We start from the raw sequence: 8,286 nt of genomic DNA, 5'->3' as shown, positions 1-8,286 counted from the left end.
TGGTTTGGCTGGCTGGAGTGTTGTGGGAATCGAACTACAGCAACCTGCGGCTGACAGCTTTGTGGAAGCAGCCACTTAAACAACTGAGCTAAGGCCAGGCCCCCCAAGCAGGGTCTTGATAAATGTATGCTGCATCCGATCCCCCAGCCTGCTCTGCCGGCCCTGCCTCCGGGGCGTGCCGAGCCAGCACTTGAGACTGGGTGTGGTGACACAAGCCTGTAATCCAGCTCTTGGGAGGCTGTAAACAGGCTGGGCTGCAAGGTGGGGCAGCTATACCCTCTCTGAGTTGAGCATCAGATCAGGGGCCAACTCCTACGCAAGGGGCTGAAGTTTATTTTATTTTAGTCCAGGGGATCCAGCCCAGAGCCTTGCACATGCTAGGTACACACATTATCCCTGAGCTGCACACACACACACACACACTCCGGAATTTATTTATTTATTTATTATTTTGGTGGAACCAGGGATTGAATTTAGGCCTTTGTGCCTGGCAGGCAAGCACATATTCTACTGAGCTATCTCCCTGGCCCCCGGAATTTAAAATGGAGTGATTCTAATTAAGTCCCCTCTAGTGAGAGGCGGAGATGAAAATACGTAATCCCAAAATATAGTTGCCCCAGGGCTGGGGAGATAGCTTAGTAGAATAAGTGCTTGCCTGGCAAGAGCAAGGTCCTGAGTTCAATCTCTGGTACCACAAAAAAATAAAATAATTTTGGGGCCGGGGAGATGACTCAGTAGAATAAATGCTTGCCTGGCAATTGCAAGGGCCTGAGTTCAATCCCTGGTTCTGCCAAAAAAAAAAAGAAAAAATATATATATAGTTGCCCCTAACATTAAAAATATTTAGGGCCCGGGGAGATGGCTCAGTGGAATAAGCGCTTCCCTGGCAACTGCAAGGGCCTAAGTTCAATTCCCGGTTCCGCCAAAAAAATAAATAAAATTAAATAAATAAATAAATAAATAAATCTTGGGGCTGGTGAGATGGCTCAGTGGTCTAAAGCACCTACTTAGAACAAACTAAGCTACACAAAGCACAGGGACCGCGGTTCAATCCCCCAGCACCACATGCCAGCCAGCCCCGCCCCCTGGTGGGCTGAGCTGGCCACACACACACAATAAATAAATATTTAATAAATAAATAAATAAAAATATTTGTGAGGATGTGGGGAACTGCAGTCGCACATAGTACCTGCCGCTGTGGGGGTTGGTGTGAGCTTTGTACAAGGCAAGTCTTTTGTTTCGGCACGCATGTGTGCGTGCTTGCGCTTGCGTGTTGCTAAAGACAACTCGGGACAGCAGACGCACCTGCTAACTTATATGTCCAGGTTCTCACTCCCACCTTTTTTAGGAGTATTGAGAATTGAGTCCAGGGAGCTCTGAGTTAGTTACAATCTTACCGTTTTTATTTTTTTATTATTATTTTTTAAATTTTATTGTGTGTGTGTGTGTGTGTGTGTGTGTGTGTGTGTGTCCAGCTCAGCCCACCAGTGGGCGGGGCTGGCTGGCATGTGGTCCTGGGGGATTGAACCGCGGTCCCTGTGCTTTGATTAAGCTTGTTCTAAGTAGGTGCTTTAGACCACTGAGCCATCTCACCAGCCCTATTTTTTATTTTTTTAATCTTACCGTTTTTATATATTTATTTTGAGACAGAGTCTCACTAAATTGCCTGGGCGGAACTCAAACTTTCAATCCTCCTTCCTAATCCCCTTCGGCAGCTGGGACTACAGGTGTGTGACACCATACATAGATCCTTTGACTCTTGAATCCCCAGCTGTGGATTTACCCTCAGAAGACTGTCACCTAAAGGCTAACAGACATAGCGTCATGCGCTTTTTTTTTTTCTTTGCGGTACTGGGGACCAAACTCGGGACCTTGTACTTGCTGGGCAGGTACTTATGCCACTGAGCCGCATCCCCGGCCCTGGACATTTTTCTTTCTTTTCTTTTTTTTTTTAAATTTTAGGGAAGGGTCTACAGGGTGTTCAGGGTCTCACTACTAGATCGAACTCATAGCGATCTGCCTGTTTACAGCCTCCCAAGAGCTGGGATTGTAGCTGCACGCCACCTCGCCAGTCTCAATTGCTGTCTCAGGTGCCCCGGGGGCGGGGCCGGCACGGCAGGCCTGGGGATCAAGCCCCCAGCCCCTGCACCTGCTTGCAGTACTCTAATCCGCTGAGCTATTTGACCAGCCCTGGGTAATTTTCACTTAACTGTGAAAAACTGGAAATAGCACCAATGTCCAAGCACACAGGGCTGGTTATGAAAATATGATAGAATCTGTATAACGGGTCTAAGAGGTCATCAGACATGATGTGAGCAGATATTTAGGGAATCGGGAAAAACTTTATAGTATAAAGGAGGAAATTTATTTATTTATTTATTTATTTATTTATTTATTTATTGCAGAACTGAGGATTGAACTCAAGTGCTTATTCTACTGAGCTATTTCCCTGGCCCCTAGGAAATCCATTTATTTATTTATTAAATTTTTAAATTTATTTAGTACAGGGTCTTGCTATGCAGCCGGGACTCATAGTGAAACTCCTGTCTCAACTGTCCCAGTGCTGGGATTACAGGCACATGCCACCCTGCCCAATTTTGGTTGATGTCTAGGCACAGGCCAGCACAGCATGCAGTACTGGGGATTAAACTTGGGTCTTTATGCTTGCCAGGCAGGCACTTAGACTGTAAACTATCTCCCCACCCCCAAGGGAAAAAATTAAAAAGCAAGCAGCAGAACAGGGCATGGTGGCTCACATCTGTGGTTCCAGCACTCCAGAGGCTGAGTCAGGAGGATTGCCATGGATTCAGAGTCAGCTTAAACTACACAGCAAAACCTTGTCAAGAAAGAAAGAGGGACCGGGGAGATAACTCAGTAGAATAAACACTTCCCCAGCAAGCACAAGAGTCTGAGTTCGATCCCCGGTTCCAAAAAAAAAAAAAAAAAAAAAAGAAAGAAAAAAGAAAAGAAAGAAAGAGAAAGAAAGAAAATTACAAGTGATAGGGCCAGGGAGATAGCTCAGTAGAATAGGCACTTGCCTGGCAAACACAAGGTCCTGAGTTCAATTCCCAGTACCGTAAAAACAAACAGGTGTTTTCCACTGGTATGTGCCAGGCCACGAGGGAGATAAGGAACCTGGCATCCTGGCCTTTCTCAGGAAGCTTTCAAAGGAAATGGAAAGGCTGATAGCCGTCAAATAGCCACTCACATATAATTAGGAAGTGTGGTAAGGTTAAGAAAAGGAAGTGCTGAGCGCTGAGACCTACTGCAGGGAGATCTTGATTTAGTGCCAATAGGATGGGCAGAGACAGCGCCTCTGAGGTCAGAGGTCAGGATCTGAATCCTGATGGAGGCTAGTAAGGAGTGATGGGGCGGGGGAAGAGTCCAGGGGGCAGAACAGCAAGTGCAAAGGCCCTGCGGTGACAAGGGCAGAGTACTCTGGAGCCCAGTGTGGCTGGAAGCTGGGTGGCAGAGGAGGGGTACACTGGGTAGCCGAGGAGGGGATGGAGCCCACGGGGTAAGTGGGCTCCGGTTGGGAGCCAGTGAGGGTCGCAGGTGAGGGGGCATGAGCACAGCTTTCAGACTGGACAGAGCCCTGGGGAAGTGAGGTGGTGGCAGGGCAGCCCCAGGGGCAGTGTAGGAAGCAGTGGGGAGGGAGATCTGAGAGCTGTTTGGGAGGCAGAAGGTAAGACCTGGCTTCGCGCTGGCATTTGGAGAGACACCAAGAGGGTCCTGGTGGGGGTCTGGTGCCGCCCTACTTGAGACCTGAACTCTGGGGAGTGCGTCGCGAGCCTCTAACGGACAGAGAGGGGAAAGACAGTCTGCCTCGCTGAACCCCAGCCGCAAACCTGGCACAAGGAAGCCAAGGCGAGTCAGCGCAGGCCCCAGGTGTGGCCCGCTCCGCGTTCTCTTCTATGGTGCTCGCGCCCACCCCTCAGGCTTGGCGCTGGGATCACCCACAGAGACTGTGAACCCCAGCTAGCCTGGCCCCAGACCTGCCTTTTGAACGTGGCCAGCTGCTCACGGGACTTGAACTGCTACGCCCTGGGGGAGCAAGGGCCCAAAGAACCGGCCAAGGTCCCTGGGCCGGGACAGTCCTAGGGCTGCTTGTGTCGGTTGGCTCTGGATCCGGACCTCAGGGCGACAGGGTGGAGCGCACTCTTAGGACGGAGAAATGAATCGCATGTCCTTTTTGGAGAGCAGACCAGAAAAGAGGAAAACCAGAGGAGACTCAAGGTGTGAGGGGCCAAACCCCCTTGTAACAGGACTGCACGTTTTTCATTCATTCACCCATCCATCCATCCATTCATCATTTATCATTCATTCTTTCATTCATCACCCACCCATTCATCCATTCGACTGACCTCGAACTCACAATAGTCTTCCTGCCTCAGCCTCCTGAGTGCTGGGATTACAGGTATGCACCACCATGCCCTAGAAGAAACATGGCATTCTGAAAATCAAATTAGCACAGTTTCGTAAACTGTCCAAAAATCATTGAATCATACACTTAAAATGAATGGTGAATCTTATGATTTATAAATGATACCATGTTAATATATTTTTGTGGTGCTGGACGCTGAACCACAGCCTATGCCCTGGGCTGCACCAACCCTTTTCTGTTTTTATTTCAAGACAGAGTCATGCTAAGTAGCTTAGTTGCCCAGGCTTGGTTCAAACTTGTGATCCTCCTGCCTCAGCCTCCCAGAGTGCTGGGGTAGCAACTCTGTACCATGGTTGTCTGATCTACTTTATTTTATTTATTTATTTATTATTATTTTAATATTTGTTTGTTTATTTTTTGTGTGTGGCCAGCTCAGCCCACCAGGGGGCGGGGCTGGCTGGCCTGTGGTGCTGGGGGAATTGAACTGCGGTCCCTGTGCTTTGCTAAGCTTAGCTTGTTCTAAGTAGGCGCTTTAGACCACTGAGCCATCTCACCAGCCCCTGATCTACTTTAAAAATACAGCAGTGCTGGGCCTGGTGCAGCATGCCTGTAATCCTAGCACTCGGGAAGCTGAGGAAGGAGAGTCGCTGCGAGTTTGAGACCAGCCTGGGCTACAAAGTGAGCTCAAGGCCAGCCTGAGCTGTATAGCGAGACCTTGTCTCAAAAAGACAAAAAGAGGTGCTGGGGAGATGGCTCAGTAGGATAAGCGCTTGAGTGACAAACGCAAGGATCTGAGTTCAATCCCCGGTTCTGAAAAAAAAAAAACAGGGCTGGGGACAGCTCAGTAGAAAAAGCACTTGCCTGGCAAGCGCAAGGTCCTGAGTTCAATCCCCAGTACAGTAAAAAAAGAAAACTATAACAGTGAGGGCACACAAGATGCCTTAGATGTCCTAAGAAGTCATGAATCAGGAAGGGGAGAATACTGCAGGCGGAGAACGGGGCCAGGCACACCCCAGGCCCTTCCTCTGGGGCCCCGTGTGCATCTGGGGTGCGGGCTGCTCTAGCACCCTCATTTTACAGATGGGGAAACTGAGCGTCAGAGAGGGTGAGCCCTTACAGGGCAGAATCGGGGCTGGTCCAGGCCTCCGTGCTGTGGAGTCTGGGCTCTCGAGGAACGTTCTGGGCAGGCAGAGTCCCCGCCTCCTCCAGCAGACGACCTGGTTCAAGCGAAGCAAGGCCGCGGGTCTGGGCCTGCAGCCGCTCGCTGGCGCTCCGCTGGTGCCACCTGCTGGCCGAAGAATGATGCTCCATCCTTTCCTCTCCGCCGCGCTGGGTCCTGGGCAGGCGCTGTTGGCCCTCGTCTCCTGGGGTGAACTTAGACTCAGAGGACCCCTCCTGGGCTGACTTAGACAGGATGTGAGGGCCCTTACTACCAGAGGTCACCGGCTTCCAGAGAAAAGGTGGATGGAATGGAGACCCAGAGCAAGGGCCTACGGGGTGGACACCAGGCCAGAGGAGGAGGGGGCCCTCCTGTATGTGTGATAGAGTGTGTGTGTAGGAGAGTAGGGAGTGAGGGTGTCACTTGGGGTGTTACCTTTGGGGCGGCCTTGTGGCATAAGCTGTCTGGCTGTGACCGAGCAAATGAACTGGTGAGGGGCCTGAAAGGCTTCTTGTCCAACACAAGAAGTCTGAACCTTTTTTTTTTTTTTGTGGAACCTGGAATTGAACTCAGGCCCTTGCACTTGCCAGGAAAGCGCTTATTCTCCCGAGCCATCTCCCTGGCACCCCCAACTCAGTTTTTGTCTGTTTGAGATAGGATCTCACTATGCAGTTCAGGCTGGCCTCCTCCTCACTTTGTAGCGCTGGCTGGCCTTGAACTTACAATGATCCTTGTGCCTTTGCCTCCCCAGCGCTGGAATTGCAGGCGTGTGCCACCATGCCCAGCTATCCAACTCAGTTTAAAAGTCATCTCCCCTGGGAAGCCTGCCCCGATTGCTAAATGAGGTCTGAATTCTGTGGCACTTGTAGGTTTCTCCTGCCCAGCACTCACGCTAGGTATGAGGGGTTAAATGTGTGCATTTACTCAGCAAGTCCTTCTCTGGCCTGGCTGGTGGGAAGTTAGTACCCAAATGCAGGATTAAACCAGGCCTGCAGGGGCAGATCTCACAGGGACCTGATGGCCTTGAATGTTCTGTCTCTCCCTCTCTCTCTCTCTTTTTTTTTTTTTTTTTGTGGAACTGGGGATTGAACTCAGGATCTTGCGCTTGCCAGGGAAGCACTTATTCTATTGAGCCATCTCCCCAGGCCCTTTTTATAATTTATAATTTTTTTTTTAATTTTTAAGGTTTTTTTTTAATTAATTAATTATTTATTTATTTTTACATTTTATTTAGAGTGTGTGTGTGTGGCCAGCTCAGCCCACCAGGGGGCGGGGCTGACCGGCATGTGGTGCTGGGGGATTGAACCGCGGTCCCTGTGCTTTAGCTAAGCTTGTTCTAAGTAGGTGCTTTAGACCACTGAGCCATCTCTCCAGCCCTATAATTTATAATTTTAATTTTATTTATTTATTTGGCAGAACTGGGAATTGAACTCAGATCTTTGCACTTGCCAGGCAAGTGCTTATTCTACTGAGCTACCTCCCTAGTCCAAAGAGATTTTTTTTTTTTTTTTTGTATTTTAGGGAAGGGTCTACAGGGTGTTCAGGGTCTCGCTACTAGATCAGACTCAATCCGCCTGTTTACAGCCTGCCAAGCACTGGGATTACAGGCGCATGCCACCACGCCCAGTCTCACCCAGTCTCAATTGCCTTCTCAGAACGCTCTGGGGGGTGAGGCCAGCTCCGCAGGCCCGGGGATTGAACCACTGAGCTATTTGGCCGGCCCTTGGCTGGTGGGGTTCTGAGTGATAGTCTCCCTGGAAGGGGATAGTGGGAGTTTCTTCAAGCCTTCTATTGTGTCCACTTAGTGTCCGTCTTTCTGTCCCCCCTCCCCCAGACTGCAAGGGACAGATGATTGTCTTGACCTCTGCTGTGTCCCCCAAGCAGACACAAAGCCTGTGCTTGTTGAAGGAAAGAATGGGTAGAGGGAGCACAGGGCTGGGAGGCCAGGTTTGTGAGTAGGAAGGGAAGGGAAGGGCCAGGCGGGGCTGGCAGGGGACGATGGAGGGGCCAAGGGTCACCAGCCCACATATGGTCACCGTGGGGTGATGCCTCTTGAACTCACCCACAGCGGTCCCCACTGGCTCTTTAAAGGCTGTTGGGGGATGCAGGGGCCATGGTCGGTGCTGGGGAACCTGGAGGTATCCCAGCCTTCCTCCTCGGACTCCCTGCTCAGCCTCCTCATGTCCCCACCTTCCTGCAGCTGAGGTGCCCTGGACAGCCCCATGCAGTCATGGGGCCCTGCTGTCCCTGGCTTCCTGTCCTGAGCCAGGCACTGAGGCCAGCCCAAGGGGACAGGCAGGCAGGAGGCCTGCACGGGAGAAGGCGAGCAGGGTGATCCCTGCTCCTCAGCTGCTGCGCAGATGACAAGGTCTCCCTCTCTCTGGCCACCTTCTCCCTCCCAGGGGAGCCCCCCTCCCAGCTCCCCACAGGGGACGTGATGGCACATGATCCCCAGTGCTGCCCACACTCACAGGTTTCTGGAATGTACACATTGCAATCAAAATATACAGTGAATGTTGGAAGTTTCTAGAAGTTAATACAGAAAAGCCGGGCATGGTGGTGCATTCCTATAATCCCAGCACTCCAGAGGCTGAGGTAGGAGGATCGCCTGAGTTTAACACTAACCCAGGGCTGGGGAGATAGCTCAGTAGAATAAGCATTTGTCTGGCAAGTGCAGGGTCCTGAGTTCAATCCCCAATACAAAAAAACAAAAAAAAAAAAAAAAAAGTTAACCCAAGAAATA

The sequence above is a fragment of the Octodon degus genome, unplaced genomic scaffold, assembly GCF_000260255.1.
Source record: "Octodon degus isolate 3935 unplaced genomic scaffold, OctDeg1.0 scaffold00092, whole genome shotgun sequence".
In the NCBI taxonomy this organism is placed as follows: domain Eukaryota; kingdom Metazoa; phylum Chordata; class Mammalia; order Rodentia; family Octodontidae; genus Octodon; species Octodon degus.
This window is presented reverse-complemented; position numbering follows the sequence as displayed.